Source organism: Neofelis nebulosa, chromosome 3 (genome assembly GCF_028018385.1).
Source record: "Neofelis nebulosa isolate mNeoNeb1 chromosome 3, mNeoNeb1.pri, whole genome shotgun sequence".
NCBI lineage: Eukaryota > Metazoa > Chordata > Mammalia > Carnivora > Felidae > Neofelis > Neofelis nebulosa.
In genome coordinates this window covers 43,470,283-43,489,691 of record NC_080784.1, presented here as the reverse complement: position 1 = coordinate 43,489,691, position 19,409 = coordinate 43,470,283, and the positions used below count along the sequence as shown (strand labels likewise).

At 41.3% G+C, this 19,409-nt stretch overlaps 1 long non-coding RNA gene across 1 annotated transcript in view; it reads right to left on the bottom strand.

Annotated features, from left to right (window-relative positions):
- The window catches only part of LOC131506702 (uncharacterized), a 46,605-nt gene that overhangs the window by 17,261 nt on the left and 9,935 nt on the right, over positions 1-19,409 (bottom strand). The window contains exon 2 of the long non-coding RNA XR_009259100.1: positions 16,994-17,134. This is a non-coding gene — a long non-coding RNA (uncharacterized LOC131506702). The remainder of the gene's footprint in view (positions 1-16,993; positions 17,135-19,409) is intronic.

Sequence of the window (19,409 nt, the reverse complement as noted above, 5' to 3'; positions counted from 1 at the left end):
GGCAGAAAGGATGGATCTAAGAAAGGTAGAAACGGAGGCAGGGAAATCATTTGGCAAATAGCTGGGAAACCCAAACTAGCAATAACCAAGATTTCAGCCAATAAGACAATCACTGGAATAGAAACGAAATGTCTACTTCCAGAAATATTTGTGCGGTGTATCTGACAGGACTGGATGACTGGGGATGGTGGGGATTATGGGTACTAGACGTGGATTAAAATGGCTTCTATATTTTTAAAAAATATTTATTTCGAGAGAGAGAGAGAGAGAGCAGAAGAGGGGAGGGTCAGAGACAGAGGGAGAGAGAGAATTCTAAGCAGGCTCCCCACTGACACAGGCTCAAACCCTCAAAGTGTGAGAGATCATGACCTGAGCCGAAATCCAGAAGTGGATGCCTAACCAACTGAGCCACCCCTGTGCCCCCATGACTTGTAGATTCTTGATTGAGCAGCAGGAGAGATATTGGCCCTGAGTCTGTTAGAATTCTTATAGGAAAACGCATGACTTTTCCAATCAGGATATTTTGAGGAGGCTTTCCTTTTGTTTTATTTGTTTTGTTTTGTTTTACAAAAAGTCTACTTATAAAAGTATTGACAGGGTGCAGGTTGATAATGAGGGGCTGTACAGGAAACTAGGGTGAGGTTCAAAGGGACAGGGAATGAAACAGTTATCCAATCAAGGGGGCAAGTCCTATAGAGCAGACAACCTTAAAAGCAGCATTAATCTTCTGCTAAGGGATACTGCCAGCCCAAGTTGACCCCCCAGGGAAGGAGCCATAAGGTCCTTATAAGATACTTATAATAAGGTCATTACCCACCCCCCCCACCACACACACACACACACACATACACACACACACACTCCCTCAGCCTCCTGCTCAGGTCCCCTGCTAACATGCCCAACTGGAAACAAAGTGCCTAGGAACCTGTTGATGTCGTCTTTATACGCAAGTCTCCAGGGGACAGAAAACAGAGTGGAAAAGAGTGGAGGAAGATTTCATGCTAGGAAAAATGGTAAGTCTAAGATCTCCAGCCCAAGAGCCTTCAAACAGGTCAGTAGTTAGGGAGGAAGAGCAGGCTGACACGAGAAAATAACACATTTAGTTCACATAGGATGAAGATTGGGAGATGTGAGGTCCTATTTCCAACAGGATCCAAGGAATGCCAGGAAGTCAAAATTGGATGAGCACCTAGCATGTGCCAGACCCCATTCTACATGCTTTGCTCAATTTACCTCACTTAAGTCTTACTACAATAGTTCAAAGAAACATTCTCTCCATTTTACAGATCAGTATCTGATCATGTGACCTGATGAAAATGGGACTACAGATCATGTGACCTGATGAAAATGCGACTACTCTTAACTCCAGACTGGTAAGTATTACAAGGCAAGATCTGAATCCAGCCCTGTTTTACTTTAAACAGTATGCGCTTTCCTGTCTGAAAGTTAATTAAGCCTGTGCAAAAAACAAGAGAGGATGGAAGTTCTAACGTCCCACTTCAGTGCCTACAATTATCCAGACAATTTATAAACAATTTCACACACTTCACCTCCAAGTTCGGATCAATGTCTATTTTCTATGGCTTTTTTTTTTTTTTTTTTTTGCAGTGGTTCATTTACCCATCAGTTCCCCACAGACTTGAAAGCCCCGTTTGATGATGATATTTGGGGTTTTCTGCAGCCTCAGGCTCCAGTGAGAACAGAGGAAGGGCACAGGTAGAGGTGGGGTGAATGTGAAGGGAACATGAGCCGTGTGACAGCACCGCGCAGGGAGAACCTAGCCAGTTAGGATTGCTGCAGATGGCTTTGCATTCTTGGCACTTGTGAGTGTCTCCCTTTGATTCCAGTGGCCATGGTGAGTGGCAAGGTGACCTGTGTGTCTCTGGGAGCTGATCATTCATAAGGCAGAAACCCTTGTTGGTAAACAGACACCTGGAATATTCACATGTCTTCTTTTTTTTTTTAGTTTTGTAGAAGTGTATTTATTTATTTTGAGAGAGAGGAAGAGAGAGAGAGAGAGGATGTGTACAGACATGGGAGGGACAGAGGGAGAGAGGAAGAGAGAGAGAATCCCAAGCAGGCTCCATGCTGTCAGCACAGAGCCCCATGCGGGGCTTGATCCCAAGAACTATGAGATCATGACCTTAACTGAAATCAAGAGTCGGACACTTAATGGACTGACTCACCCAGATGCCCCCTACTGTGTGCTCTTAATCAGCCTGTGGAGGGACTGAAAGACCAATTCCAATTATATTTGCTTGCTGGTTATGATTCTGCCTACAAGGTTTTCCTCTTCAAATTTGGAAGTTAACACTTAAAAACAAAAACAAAAACAAAAACCTTCCTGTCCTCTTCGTCCTTTTTCTCTTCCTTCTCTACTTATTCCTTCTGCTCTTCTTCTGACCCCTCCATTCTCTCTCTTCCTCCATTTCCTGCTCCCTTTTTTCCACCTCATTATATCCAACTAAGTGGGCCAGTGTAAAAGTTTATGATCTATGATATTTAAGCTTGTTCGTCAAAATCTACTGAATTTCTCAAATCTTTGGGTACATGAGGATGGGGAATGCAGATTACTGTCTCCACACCAGCAGTTCTAGGATGGACAGACTGAAAATGACAGTAGCTGAACTCAGTAACGTGTCAGCCCAAACTGTAGAGGTAGAGGTCAGCCCAGGAAGCGCTCCAGTGAGGTTTTCAATGAAAAGCATCCCTCTGGAAGGCAAAGAACGAATGGCAGGGATTGAGTGGAAATAGAAAAAGCAATATGGTGGCAGAGTACTAGGACCCGTCCATGTGGGTCTTGAGAGGTGGGAACCTACAAACTGAGTGAAGTGCATCTCTGGGTTTTGAATGGCCACCTGGAAAGAACTACATTATCCATGGAGTTGGCTGGAGTGAATGGGTTTCATAGCCAAACATAACTAGAAATTATCACATTCTTCTTGTAGTCTATTCTCTTGGCATTTAGTGTACTATTTTCTGTTCATTACACTTCTTAATATTACACTGTGATAAGAGCAATTGTCCATCATTCAGATATTCTCAGGAGTGTAGGGATGGGGTGAGGGATGCTCCCTGGCAATAGCCCATGAAACCAATCACCTGTAGAAATTCATGTCACACCATTACTGATTCAGATGGTAGACACTTCTGGCATTTTTAAGGAGGATGAGAAGAGAAAGATGTCTCTTGCTTGGATCATAAAGCTTATCACTGTCTAAAACACACCAAGTGCCCCTCTTTTTATCTAACTTTCATACCAGTTCAACAGGTTTGGATGTATGGGAAGAGAATTTCTAGAAAGACCAACATTGCTAGTTTTATTCATCATTATCTACCACCTCACACCAAGTGTTCAGTCTGTAGATGGTACTTAAGACCCAGGAACAAGTGGAAGTAAAATTTCTCCTTGACACTACAAGTTGTGAGTCCTTTGTCACTGAACATTACATGCCAGCGCATTTTGGCTTCAGCAACCCAAAAAAGATGCAGTATGCTTCTGAAACATCATTTTCTTCCCTATCCCAGCCAGGTTGCTCTCTGAAAATAGTTATTTCCCCTACTTTGGTTTCATCTGTGAAGCTGTATTTGACAAGTCTCACATCACATGTCACAGAATCTCAACACCTGAATAGCTAAGAGTCTTGAGGTGATGGAGAGTCCTTTCTGGCCTACATCTGACAGTGAGTCCAGAATGAACATGGAGGCAACTGGAACAGGAATGTAAAACACCTTGGGATAATCTAGAAGAGAAGCCATGGCCACCAGCCCACTCCTCTGTGCTTAGCCAGGAGCTATGAGCATGCCCTTTTCACCAGTCTCTCCCGGATCCCCTGCCTCCACCAGTACTGCCTAGAGCCACACTTCTCACAGAAGCACCTCTTGCATAAATGACACTGAAGGCCTCAAGCAAGAACTGTCCTTGTCTTGGCTCATATTTGTGCCATCTCTTCTCTGTGAGTTCCTTGGCTCTACCTCCTGTCTTCCCAGGGCTTACTTCATCAACCCAGGCTGCCCTTCCAGCCTCTTTCCTAGGTTTCTGGACTCTCTCTTTAAAAACTGTCCTTTTTTGTCAGTTTCCTATTGCTGCCATAATGAAACAATGCAAATGTAGCTGCCTGAAGTAACCCAAATGTATTGTCTTACAGCTTTGCAGGTTAGAAATCCAACACAAGTGTCCTGGGCTAAAATCAAGATATTAGCAGCGCTGAGTGCCTTTCTGGAGGTTTCAGGGAAGAATCTTCCTCACTTGCCTTTTCTAGCTTCTGGAGACCACCACCATGCCTTGGCTCATGGCTCCCTCCTGCCATCTTCAAAGCCAACAATGGCAGCTTGTGTCCTTCTCACCTTGTCACATCATTCTTACTTGCAGTAATCACCTTTCATTCTTTACCTCCTCTCTACTTTTAAGACTTGTGTGACTTCACTGGGCCCACCCAAATAATCCAGAACAATTTCTCCATCTCAACGTCTTGACAGCTGTAAAGAGCCTTTTGCCATGTAAGGTAATACATGCATAGGTACCAGGGATTAAGATGTGAACATCTTTGTGATGCCATTATTTTGCATACGACACCCTTCCTGACCCCATTCCCTGGGAATATTCCAAGTGCCTAACACGAATTTGATATGCTAATTCACAATCAGGAGTGAATGGGTTTATAACCCCCACACACGAATACATTGTGTTTACTTTTAAGCTGTAGTCTTCAATACCTAGCCCTAGGTAGTTTATAATATGGGAGTTTGACATACTTTGGTGGGCACAGGGAGGTGCCATTTCCATGGGGTAAACAAAATGTTCTGGCTTTTCAAACCACAACATATTGACATTTGCTTGTTCTGCCTTAGATACACGTCCCACAAGACCTTTACCAGAGCATGTGGCTTTGGGATCCAGAGTAGGCATCATAAACTGGGGCTGAGCAGCATTATTGGAAACCAGGTCATGTTATTTGTTTGCTCCAACGGCCTGCTGCAGCAAGTCATTAGAGTGAAGGAGTTTTTCCATATGACATTAACTTCTAGGAAAGAATAAATCCTTCTGCACTTTGTTCCCCCTCTGATAGGTTAAGTTCCTTGAGGGTAAAGGAAAGTGGATGTTATTGATCCTTTTACTTGCACGCAGTGCATGCATGCACACGCACACACATGCACATGCTCATTTGTACACACTGTACATCTGTGAACGTGCGCATACCATGGGCAGCACAGCAGCAAATACAAGCCACGTGAACTAGGCACATTTAGGACCAGCTCTTCCTTCTCTGTCCTGAGTATCTCAGAGAGAGCAGACCCAGTCCAGGAAACAAGAAGGGGAAATGAAAAGTGTGGGACCTTTGAGGAAGGTTTACAGGGAAAGCAAGGCTATCGATTGCTACATGATGAGAAAATGAAGAAGGATGTGGCACATTTCGTGATATTGATCTGACCTATTAGCAACAGTGACAGGTTACTCCATTCTCCCCAAATCCTCCCCAAGCTCCAAGCAAGAGCGCTGTGTGTGTGTGGACAGGTAACAGAGACAGGGAGAGGTCTCCCTCTAAGAGACAGAACAGTAGAGAAGAGCTAGAGAGGGAGGATATTTGGAATGGAGTGGAAGTATTTGGAACTGATCAATTTTTCACCAGGGAAACAAGCAGTTCAGTGTGGACCTGCCAAAATTTTGAGAACTTGAAGACTAAGTAGTAGTCTAAACGAACAGCATGAAGAAACAAGGCAATCTCTCAGAGGTACAGATACTGGCAGATGCAGCTAGATTTCAGAAGCTTTTGGAAGCCTCTGTTCTTTCTCCAATGGTTGCCATACATGAAAGTCCACCATTAGAAATTCATCTTGAGAAGGGGAGGGAGCTCTGTCTTTGCAAGACTGTTTCATTTTAGAAGAAAAACAGTACTTCTTGGATGGGGAGCTTACTTGCTCTGAAGTATTAATGTTACCAGAACTGATTTTCAATCGAGGAGAAAGCAACTGGGAGTGAGGAGGTTGAAATTTTGAAGAAGGAATAGATAGTGAGGAGCCCAGAGAGATGGAAGAAAGAGAAAAAGTGATACAAGGAAAGAAAAATAGAATATAAGTCTGGCCAAGGAGACAGAATAGAATAAGGGCTTTGTAATAAAGACTAGGATTCTCAATTTTGTTCTGTCTCCAGTGAGCTATGGCTGGTAAATTTCTTAATCTCTGTGAGATGCTGCCACACAGCTTTTCCAACCCAGAAATTAAAGATAGATCTCTTGGTTGTTGTGAAGATTTAAGTTAATGTTTCTGAAGTTCAGTGCCTGGTGCCTAGCAACTGGCTGTTGCTGCCCTGGAGGGGAGAGGAAAGGTCCTCTGAGATCCAGGGGGGGGAGATTGGAAATGCTAACAGTGACAGTCCCCAGCACTGGTGGAGGCTGCCTCATAGTCCCTTTTCTCACTCACTCTCCAAACAACCCCTCAAGGTTGAATCTGGAAGATTTTTCAGGAATATTCTGGCCCCATTTCCACAGAAGGAACATGAGCAAAGATAAGATATCACTCTAGGTATCAACCCGACTCTTTTTCCCAATCATCTATTTCTTCCTCTCCACTGGATATTTCCCATTATCATGGAAGTATGATGTTACTTATGCATCTCCAAAATATTTCTCTTGAAATATTCCCCCTATCTTTTGTCCCATGGATTTGCTCCTCTTTGCATCAAAAATCCTAGATTAAAAAAAAAAAAAAAAGTTTGCCTTCCTGTCCGAAATTCCTCTCATCCTGTTCTCCCTGAAAGCCATGCCATTAAGTGTTCACCTCTGCCACTTCATTGAAGTGGCTCTTGTCAAGGACACCAATAACTTCCATTTGCTAAATCCAATGGTCCATTATCAGCCTGCATCTCAGGTGACACATCAACTGCATTTGGCCCAGCTGATCGTACACTGTGTGGCTTCCAGGATTGCATACTGTCTGCTGTTCATCCCATCCCAAGGCTATTTCTGTGTAACGTCCTTTGCTAGTTCTTCCTCTTCTTCCAAACCAGTTAATGATGGAGAGCCTGAGGCTCTGTCCTTTTTCGTCTTCTATTTTCCCTTACTCCCTTAAAGATTTCATTTAGCCTAAGGCTGTATACATAATCTGTGCTTTTGGTTCTTTACTTTGTCTCAATCCCACCTCCTTTCTCCACCCTCCTTTGCCCAAAGAGGCAGGCCATGGTAGACATTTCCCCCTTGCAGACTGGCTTTCTGACTCTGGCTGGTATAAGATAACTGTAGGAGATGGAGTTTTTCATGGGTCTCCCTCTCTCTGGGTTAGGCACACTGTGCCCTCTTGGTTTCTCCCTCAGACCTAAAAGTGGTAGTGGCTTTCCATCTTTGCTGCTCCCTTGATGCACACCATACCTTGTAAATCCCTTTAATCCTTCCAACATCTCTGTAAATAGCTTATTGTTAAATTATTTTCTTTTAAAGCCTTTGGATGTTTCACTCTTTCCTGCGGGTGCTTTCCTGATAACATCATCCATAAGCTGATGAGTCCTGGACTTCATATGTTCATCTCAGGTGTCTCCTGAACTCCAGGCCCATATATCAAATGGGATAGTTCAAAACTTTGTTTGAATGTCTCAGACAGCCTGGGTGGCTCAGTCACTTAAGCATCCAGCTCTTGATTTCGGCTCAGGTTATGATCTTGTGGTTCGTGAGATCAAGCCCTGCATTGGGCTCTGCACTGACGTGTGGAGGTTGCTTGGGATTCTCTCTCTCTTTCCCCCACCCCTCTCAAAATAAATAAATAAAAACATTTAACTGAAAAAAAACATTTTGTTTGTTTCAAACTTAATGTGACCCAATGTGAGTATGTAATATTGACCCCAAATCTGCTAAGGTCATTGTCTTTCCTATTACAGATGACTAACAGCATTCTTCCAGAGTCTCATCCCCACATCCTGGGAGTTATCTTTGGCTCCTCTCCTCTCACATCCCACATTGACTCCATCAAGAAAACTTGCTGGTTCAACCCTTCAAATAATCCAGAATCTGACCAATTTTCTGCAACCCCCCCCCACCCCGATCCCACCCCACCATTATCTTATCTCAGGTCAAGCCACTGTGCACTTTGACCTGGATATGATGAAAGCCTCATCAGAATGGATCTGCTTGCTTCTGCTCCTTCCTCTCTATTGTCTATTCTCAATATGGCAGCCAGAACAATCCTTTTAAAAAGTGAGATCAGAAAAAAATAAATAAATAAAAAAAATAAAAAAAATAAATAAATAAATAAAAAGTGAGATCAGATCATGTCACTCTTCTTCTTGAGACTCTGCCATGGCTACCCATTTCCTACCAAGTGAGAGCCAAATCCCTTACAACAGTCTAAGAGAGGCTCTTCGGGACTTCCATGCCCACCATCTCTGAGTTCACTCTTCTCCAGCTACTCTGGCCACTGGCCACATGCTGCTCTTCAGATGTCCCAGATGAGTCTAGTTTCAAGGCTCTGGCACTGTCCAGGTCCTCTGCCTGGAATTTTCTTCTCTGATATCTGCTTCACAACTTCCTTCACTTCCTCCAAGTGTTTTGTCTCTTTTTTTAAATTTTTTTTTTTCCAATGTTTTTTATTTATTTTTGGGACAGAGAGAGACAGAGCATGAACGGGGGAGGGGCAGAGAGAGAGAGGGAGACACAGAATCGGAAACAGGCTCCAGGCTCCGAGCCGTCAGCCCAGAGCCTGATGCGGGGCTCGAACTCACGGACCGCGAGATCGTGACCTGGCTGAAGTCGGACGCTTAACCGACTGCGCCACCCAGGCGCCCCTTTGTCTCTTTTTTTAAATCAATTATCACCCTCTCAATGAATCTGAGTCTATCCTAATCACAGTCTTTAAAATTGCCATGTAAAACTCTCATATTCCTGATGCTCTATCATTGCACTTGTTTTTCTCATAGAATTTATCACTTGTTAACAAACAATATAATGTTGCTTTTATTAAATTTACTTTTGTATTTAATTTGTAATTTGTAATAATAGTTTGTATTATATTTCACAATATATTTATTAGGTTCACTGTTTATCGTCTGTACAGTGTGCTGTCATTTAAACATTATGAGGAGAGAAATATTTGCTTGTTTCATCCACAAAAGCAATGCTTGGGGCAAAGAGGGCATGCCACTTTTTGTGTGTGTGTGTGAATGGAAGATAAGTGAATTAAGAAAGTTTACTAAGGCAGATATGCCACTTAGAATTCTATCTTCTCCCACTCCTGTGTTCCTTTAACTATAGTATATATTCTACACAAGATATTACCTTCACTATATACTCTATATATGATAGAGCCTTCACTATATGCTCTATACATAGTGTAACCTTCAACAGCAGAGCAATGTGGCCAGTGGCAGTAGCTATGTCAGACTGAGAGTCCAGATCCCAGCTACCCCACTTATTTGTGATTTGGTAAGTTACTTAACCTCTGACAGACTCATCTTTCTCATCCATATAATGAAGTACCAGTGCTAAGTCTTAGGGTTATCATGTGGAGTAAGTCAGAAATACGCATGCATGCACAAACACATTACACTTAGCACAGAGCCTCAATAAGAGTTATTGCTCTGAAGTGCAGAGACACACTGCAAGTGTGGGAGCCAGAATTCAATTCCATACACATTTCCAGGTTTCTAAAGAGAATGTAACTGTATGTAAACCTGAAGATCACACCACTCCGTTAACACTTGAGCTTTGGAAGTTATTTCTGTGATCAGCATTTATCCTCCAAACAGGTTAACGATTTCACATAATCTTATTCTTGGGGATTACCCATTTATTCTTTTCTTAGCCATTGGAATTAGGAGCAGTTGTTTAAAGTCTAAGACAGTTCTTCTTATATCCTGAGGCAATCCTGATCCAGATAGAAGAGTTTTAAGGGGATTGTGAGTGGTCTTTGGCCAGACACCCAAATGTGGTCTTAGATTGAACACTGAACTCCTAGATACCCACTGTTCTATAACCCTGATACATACCATCCACATGTGAGCTCCCACTGGTCATGTCAGGACTGGGCTCTGCCTTGAGCTAAGGCCAGTAATGGAGGGAGACCTGACACCTGCCTGACTCTTGCAAGTATCCCTTCTGAAAATCTTGCTTCTTTAGAATACTAATTGCTGACTAGATTTTTTTTTCCCAAGTGAAGAGCCCATAATGAACCCACTGCCACCATATTTTCCTGAGAGCCTTGTGGCATGTTTTGACATCCAACACCTTGGATATACTTGGATAACCGTGCCATTCTGAGTCGTTGACTGTGACCTTTGACAATATTTACAGTCTGGTTTGAGTCCCAGACTTTCCTCTTTTACCCTCTTTCCTACTCATATCCAGTAGTCCCACCTGATTGGATTATGGGAAGAAAAGATGGACAACCACTCATTCAAATCTGAAAAGAATATTAAAATATCACTGAAATAAATAGGAATTACGATGCCAATTAACTCAGGTTTCCACAGGGACTTATTGGATAACTAGTGAAGTGTTAATTGGTTTTGCATGCCAGAGTGCCTTCAAAGGTAAATTAAAAATTATAAATTAAATACTTGCATGTTGCACATGCAAATCTAAGATAAATCAGATGATAGTCCTCTGAAATTAGCATTCAAAATCTAAATTCCAAATCAGAATAATGCATGTTATAATCCTGTCCACTGAGCTTTCTTCACAGCACAAAATTGGCTTTAGACAGTAGAAATGAATTATTAGGTAAATCTTCCCTGAGTGTTAATAAAAATATTAATTGCACATGCTTCCAAATAATTATATCACCAAATAAATGCCATAGATTCAATGTTGAATAAATGTTTAAAGAAAATTGATTTAGAGACTCATGAAACACTTTTTCTGTGTGTGTTGCCAATGGTCTGTCCTGTGTTGGTTTCACCATGCCTCACAGTTAAGAAGTGTTTTCCAAGTGGAAGCCTGGCTCTTCTGCTGTACTCGTTAAACAGCAGATGGCCACCCCAATCTAGCTCTATTAAATCAGAAGGAAAAGATGGGTATCTACATTTTACTAAGCCCCCACAAGTAATTCTCATGCATACTCCTGATCTCAAGGGTTGTTATATCAGTAATTAAAGGGTTATTAAAGAAGGAGGGGGAAGAATGAATGAATGAAAATGAATGAATGATAGCACCTAATATGCCATTTTTCTTGCTGGTGGAAAGGTTTAAGAAGCATTCTGTCCCTTGGAGGTAACTTACCACCTTCCTCACATCCCCCTGCTATTAGAGTAGGCCTCACTTTGGGATATGGGGGTTACTGAGCTAGGAGCAGTGACAATTCCCATCAAGCAGCTAGTGGACTCTCATCTGTCTCTTCTGATAATTAATTCTAATATAGCAACATTTAATACAAAGGAGATAAATCCTTCAGGCACAGTTTTACAAGATATTGCAAAGCCTAATTGAAATTCTTTGCCTTATTTTGAAAACAATCTTGCCTAAAAGGGTTTAGAAATATTTAAGAGTAATAAACAGGGAGCTTAGTAACATGAGCTTCTGGTTGTGGAACATTCCCAAGATGTGTCCACGTCTATAGAAGAATTTTTAATTCCTAGGAATCTTGACACGAACTAAAAGAGCCATGGTAAATTCTGGGTCTAGAGTCACAGGTTTACACAAAATTAGAGCTGGACTAGAAATAGCCAACATTACATGATGTTCACTCTGGACCAGGCACTATTCTGGGGTCATGGAGGCTCTAAATACTTTGGTAGGAATAGAACTTCAAGTACAAGGAGGTTAACTAACATCCCTCATGGTCATAGAGGCAGTTAAGCCAGGTTGTGGACAGGGGTGATTTGCTCCATCCTTGCACTAACTCTCCTTCAGCGAGTCATCCCACCCACTTAGTTTCCAAATGGAGAAACCCAACCCACAGAAATGTGGTGTACAAGGTCACATGGCCAGAGAGCAGATGAGCTGTAGTGACATTGGGCTTCCCAGTCCTTTTCTCCTACCCTCCAGCTCAGTGCCTATCAACAACCAAAACACAGAACTCCAGGGGTGGAAAGAAAAGCCTGGAGCTCCTTGAATCTTGCCTCTACCTCCAACCCAAGGAGGTAGAAAGTCCTCATCTTTAAACTTTTTCTAAATTTCTTAAGGCATTTGTCAGAACTGACCTTTTGGTTGCTTCTATCTAGCATTGAAACAATGTTTTCCTTTTAGCTTAGTAGCACTGCTCACGAGATCCTTTTCTGGTTGGGAAATGTCCTCTAAATAAGGAGCTAGAAAGGTCTAAAGTTGGGACAACTACTTAACTTTCTCTCAGTAAGGGTTTTGCTGTTCCTGCCCTCTTCACAGGCTGGTTAGCTAGTAGGCAGGGCTTTGTTTCCTGCATCTGGGCATGCACACTGAGGAGAGAGGTTTTCTTCACCCCAACACTATTGGAGGGGGCAGGGGGTGAAGGTAGGGTTAGAGTCCTCATACCCCTGGAAATCTAGCAAACTCAGATGATTTTTCTCTATACACATGTTTATTCTTTAATTTTGGGTTTGGTAGAATGAGATCCCCATACTTTCAGTTGGATTTGACCTTAATATTCTTTGAGCTTTTGCTAAGCCCCTCTTATAAGATTGGCAAACTTAATTTGTTACAGCTAAAAGCAAAGACACCAAGTACGAGTTCACCAAAGATTTCTTCATCCCAAGAGAAGCCACTGGCCTATTAACCATAGTTGACTATTTGTGTCATAAAAGGATTCTAAACACTTTTACAATCTATGAAGTATTTATTACTTTAGGTCAAATCTCATTGCTGCTAACTCCAAAATCCTTTCCATACTCTTTAGTGTAAGTGAATTTTGTTGCGAGGGAGAATGTTGCCTTAAAAATAATGAGCTGTCAAATGGAGCTTAGAAATCATTTAGTTTTGTAGAACTGTTCACTGCACCAGCTATCCAAATTCAAGAAACACCTCTTTGATATGCAAATGAATTTAGTTAATTCCAGCCTTATACTTTGGCCTTTTCCAGGGATGAATTCTTATCTTTGTCCTCTCTCTGCATCCTTCCTTGGGTAATCTTGTCCAACAATGACCTCACAATGCACCTGTGTGCTGTATAACTTTCATGTGCCAATAACTTCCAAATATATATCTGTCACCCAAACTCTCTCCTTAGCTTCAAACTCATATGTTCAGCTGCCTACTTCGTATTTTTACATGGATGTGTCTCATACCCTTCAAAACTGATCTTCTGCCAAAACCTGTTTATCCTATTTCATTTCTTTTCCTGGTAAATCTACCTAATCAGTTTAGTAAATCTGCAAATCATGGTGGCAGATCCCTCCACTTCCCGACATCAAAACAATGACCCAGTTGCATTGAAAAATGTTTGTTGTTTACTACACATATATATTTCCCTCCTTTTTTCTAGAAAACTCTGATTGTTTTCAGATTTCTAACTACTAGCTTCTCACCCCAGCCCCCTTCCCCCTACAAACACACATTCAGCCCACGTGTTTTTGGGGAAATGAATCCCATCAACTTCAGGAATGTTCCTGATTGGCCTAACAGTAATCCTATTTTCCTTGCCACTGATTGATTCAGGGATGGGCACATGACCCAATCCAGGATAATGAGAATGAAGGAAAAGTTTATTAGGAGCTTCTAGGAAAGTTTGTCCTTATTTGCTGAGCAAGTTTCTGGAAATAAGTCTCTATATGAATGATTTCATACAAGGATAACCTACAATTGTTATAACCATCTTGCTACTATCTTGAGAATAAAATCAACAGAAAATCAAGTGGGCACAGAAAATCAAGTAGACATACAGAGTAAGAATGATGATAAGCATCTCTGAAGTCTAAACTCTTTCTGAACTTAATATGTTATCAGCAAGGGAATTTATTTATAGTTGAGGCTAGTTTGTACTGTTTATTTTCCTATCATTTGCTGCAAAAAGCTTCCTAAATGATTTATCAAATCTTATTAATATCTAATGTCTATCTCCTCATCACCATCTTCAAGATTACTGTCTTAGTTCAGACTTTCATCATTTCTCACTTGGATTAATAGAACAATCTTCCTAACTGGTATTGCTGCCTGTAACCTCAATCTGCAGTAATCCATTCTCTGCAGCTGCCAGAGTGATCATCCTAACATAGAAGAACAAGAAGAGGAAGGAAAGAAGGAAGGAAGGAAGGAAGGAAGGAAGGAAGGAAGGAAGGAGAAGAAGAAGGAGAAGGAGAAGAAGAAGGAGAGGAAGAAGAAGAAGGAGGAGGAGGAGGAGGAGGAGGAGGAGGAGGAGAAGGAGAAGAAGGAGAAGAAGAAGGTGGAGGGGCAGGAGGAGGAGGAGAAGGAGAAGAAGAAGAAGAAGAAGGTAGAGGGGGAGGAGGAGGCGGAGAAAAGGTAGGAGAAGAAATAGGAAGGAGAAGAAATATTTATTTCAAACTCCAGCCCAAAATTTCCTTAGATTTTTTTCTTTTCTCATTTTTTAACCACCAATTAATGCAAATTGGCTTTATGGTTTACACTTATTTGGAAAGCACTAAAAAAGGCTGGGATTAGAGAAAGAGGAAGGGGTCAACTTTGTTCCAGATCAAGAGAGAGGCTGAGACAAGCCCAAAAGAACAGAAGTTATAACAACCCCCTTGGAATGACTCTGGTCCAACTTGAGTAGGTCTTTCAATCAGACTGTGTGGTCAGAGGCTAAGGCATGTGGACCCCACAGTGTCTTTTTCAACATCAAGGTCAAGGCATGGTCCAATTACAATGCAATAGTTTATCTACATCTTGCTGTGCCAACACTGAAGACTTAGGAATACTCCACTCCCTCATTCTTCTCCACCAGCTCCCCAAGAGTGGACCATGCAAATCAAATCCTCCAGAACAAACAAAAGAGTAGAGAAATATATGAGTAGGAGATAAAAACTTTGACCAATTAATAAGGTTGTATTGCCTATAGAAAATTGAAAGTCCTTGGCATATCATTCAATGTTATTAATGATGGTACCTTAGACTTTCTCTTTAGTAATGATGGACAACTCTTTGTTTTTTTGTTTTTTTTTTCCTAGCATCTCACTACTCACTTACCCCTTCATGTTCATATAGAACCCTGATGCCCTGCATTCATAGCCTCAGTAAACTGTTTCAGACATGGTCTCTGATTCAAGCAGAGCAGTCAGAGGACTTCCCTGTGAACTTTCAAACTAGAATCAAGAGAGGATGTCAGTCTCTGTTTAAATGTCTAAACTGTATGCTGTAAAACTGCTGGAGGTTGAATTTCCTGCCATATGAACTGAAAAAGCAAGAATGTTGGTAAGGAGAGAGATGAGAGAGAGAGAGAGAGAGAGAGAGAGAGAGAGAGAGAGAGAGAGAGAGAGAATGGGAGAGAGAGAGGTCCAGAGAGAAACAGAGAGGAGAGAGGGGAGAAATCTTTTTCAGGGTCTAAATTTTCTGATAATAGTTGTTTCTAAGACTGGATATATTGCTGTCCTTAGGCTTGCTGAGATACCACAGTTCTTTATGACAAATAATTCTCTTCCTTCTTCTCCACCTCCTCCTTCTTGCTTAAGTTATTTCTACCTGACATGGCAGTTGAAACCAAAATAGCGCTAACTAATATGCCTGTTGTTTCTCTCACCACTTAATTCCAAGCAGCCCATGCTGTGGGCATATGATGCCATGGTTCTGTAGATCTCTCCAGCTGGATCCATAGCTCTTCCAAGCTGATGTTCCCTCTCAAGCCCCCATCCAGGACTTTGCCCATGATTCTCTGGGGTTCTTTTCCTGAATTCCATGTCCCCTATTCATCTCTTCAATTCTGAAATCCTTTTTTATACCTCTGACTCAAGTTATGTCTCTCCCCACGTTCTCACAGTGTCCTGTGTGTACCTGTACCATTATTCTTAAAACGCTGTTATAAATGCTGTGCTGTGCCACTAACTTACATGCTGAGGTCTCTTTAGGGCACAGGACTTCACCTGTCTTTCTTTCTCCAGCTTCTAGCAAGCCAGTCATTTGATAAATTACTCTTATCTGACTAGCTCAATCAATCAATCAGTTGATGAAATAAATGCCATATAGCATCCTAAGTGCATTTTAGGGTTTGGCAAATTAGCAACATTTTTTAAGTAAATAAATAACAGACAAGACGGTGAGGTTCTTGAAAAACTGGTAAACACAGAGAGTGTGGGTGGTCTTGCAAAATAGTATATCCCTTTTGGAAATCAATATGATAATGTACAGCAAGTGCTAAAAACATGTTCATATCTCTAGTCCAAACATGAAAATGTTTCCTAAGGAAACAATTGTACACAAACAAGAAAATTCATATATATGCTTATGGCAGCAATTTATAATAGTGACAAAGTTAAAAGAGAAAAATTATTACATTAAATTATAGTACATTATATCGATAGAATATTAGAGTTATTTAAAACTAATAAGTAAAATCTAGAAATTAGCACAAATGCTCTTTATGTATTAAGTTTTACAAAAGAAACTTGAAGAGCAAATTCATGATGGTTTTTAATTTTTCAAGCATAATATTCAAGCCTGGAAAGCAGATGACAGAAATGGAATAGTTGTGTCAAATGATGGGATTACCAGTGTTGTATTCTCTTTCTCAACATTTTATCTAAATTAAAAATATGTAATTGCAATAATATTTATTAAACAGAGGAAAATTTACTACTGCCCTCCATATTATGAGTTCTTCCTAGTAATTCCTGCAAGACATTCTTCTGGATGAGGTATGGATACACCTGCCTAAAATTTCCTGACACATGGCATTTAATACATTCAATTGAGAACCATTATATCAACATAGTCACAGTCAGCAAATTTGCATAATAATTTATGGACATTTGCCCTAACAATTGTGTGGAGATATGGAGCAGCTGTTCACCAGCTCAGCTTTGGCTCTGCTAACAAGAGGCAGACAACAGTGGTTAATGAAAAACAATTGCTAATAGATAATTCCAATTTAGCCTTGAATTGCATTTTGGTGTTGCCAGTACATGGTGACTTAAATACAGATCTAGAGCTCATACCTGCTTCACCCCCTTCCTCTCTTCAGATTCCATCCACCTGGGCTGGCCATTGTGGGGAGATAGTTCCAGAGGCAATCTGGGAGCATGTTGCATGGGAGGGGCCTGGATCCTGCTCTGGCTGGCAATAATAAGATATGAACCCTATGACAGAGATAGTGTAGTTTGTAAGGAGCTGGGGATAGAGAACCACGCTCAGATTAGGGCTGTGACAACTCGCTCCCTGATTGTCTCTCCTTCACTGCGCCACCACCCTAAAACACTAGGACCCTTATTATAGGTTCTCTAGAAAGTGAATGTCACCCCGGAACAGATGTAGAAAGCCAACCAAACCTAGAGAGTGAGTTAAATGCTCAGGATCCATTTCCATCCTTAGCTCTGTTATCTTTGTTGAGTGATTCATCCTTTTTAAGCCTCAGTTTCCTCATCTATAAGAGGAAGAGTTTGAAAGAACATCTGAGGCCCCTCGGAGCCTTGTGATTCTCTAAGTTAAAGTGGGGATTGGAATTATTTTAGACAGATTGTCTTTAAGTAAGCCCAAGTGCATTTGGGATATATTTGTAATTGCTGAAGCCCTCAGTCATTGCTTCTGAGTATAACTTCTGAGTTTTAGCGCAAATTTGGAATGATGATGGGACTCAAATTAGAAATTGGGTAATTGGTGAACTGTGCAGTGGAATATTTTTAATATATTGCAAGTTTCAGTTCATATACCACAACTTAATTGAATTTGCCCTAAAGCCCTTCAATTAAAAAAAGTGCAGAAACTAGCATTTTCAAGATAAGTGCAGGACCTTAACCAAACTCCAAGAAAACAAAATGGTAAGTTTTTGAAAGGTTAATAACATTTTTCTAATCAAAGCAATAATGGAGATGGAGAGACTATTTTCCTTTTTATGGTGTACAAGAGAGATGGATAGTTCCATCTCTGGAGTGACCTGATATTCTTAGGAATTCAGTTGAGAAACAACATCTTTGTAACAGTCTAGTGTAGGATCGCCTTTGGCAGAGTGTGTGGGTCAGTCTACTACTCTGGTGAGGTGGGTTAGCACAGCTTGCAAGGCCCTACATAACCTGGCCCCCTCCTCCTTGCCAGCCCCATCTTCTGCTTCTCTGGGTTTCCTGTCCTTTTTCTATCACAGTGTTCCTGAATTTCCTACCTCTTTTTTTTTTTTTGATTTAATGTTTATTTATTTTTGAGAAAGAGAGAAAGACAGAGCATGAGCAGGGGAGAGGCAGAGAGAGAGGAGACACAGAATCTAACACGGGCTCCAGGCTCTGAGCTGTCAGCATAGAGTCCAATGCGGGGCTCGAACCCACAAACTGCGAGATCATGACCTGAGCTGAAGTTGGATGCCCAACCAACTGAGCCACCCAGACACCCCTGAATTCCCTACCTTTTTATATCCTGTTCCCTTGGCCTGGATTTTGTTCCTTCCTTCCCCAACTTTCCTGCCTGAAAAACTTCCTTCTTCCTAATCCTTTGAGAGCCAGGTCACCTGACTTTGAAGCCAGTTAAATCCAAGTAAACCTCTTGACTCTACTGCATATTATTTGTATAACTTGGATCCAGGCTTTTATGCAAGATTCTATCTAGTGAAAGAAAAGAAAATAGGTCAGCTCTGAGTTGGTTTCTCAAAGGTGTGTAAGAGTTTGCCACTTGGACAGCAAGGTAAATGGCATTCTAAGAAAAGGCAATGGCATGTACAAGACATAGAAGTAGAAAGAATGGAACATTTAAACATAATACAACATAACTGGAATAAGGGATCGAGGAGGAAGAAAGAATTTGGAGATGGGGTGGGAAAGGAGGCAGATAATGAGGGACCTTTTGTGACATACTAAGAAGTTTCAAATATCTTTAAAGAAATGGAAAGACTTTGAAGGATTCCATTCTATGGAATGGATTCCTTGATTTCTTCTACTAGCTCTGTAATAGTCTGACATGTTTTCAGGATTTCACACTATTAATGTGGCATGGCACGAATTCTGCTGTTTCTCTCTGGGGGCAAATGTTTATGTTGAGGTAACTCCTCATCTTGGCTTGTTTGAAACAATCTTGGTCTCACCTGTTGTCCTGGCTTAATTATTAATAGTGTTGCCCTTTTATTCTCAAAAGTGTCCCAGGTTAGACACTCAATATTATTCTCATCACCTCAAGAGGTTATGTGTGAAGAAATCCAAAATTATTTCTGAAAGGTTAATGGATTAGTTTTGAAAAGAAAGCCAGAAATCATTCTTAAGAGGAGTTAGAAGACCTCCAACCACTGAAGATCTCAGGAAGGGAGGTAGGTAGCATGAGAGTTCAGGGCGATTGCAGCCAAGCTCACAGTACCCAGGTGCTGGTTCTATGCCTGCTTTCTGTGTGTCCTTAGACTAAGTACCTACCCTCTCTGTGCTCCAGTTTCTCACCTGTAGA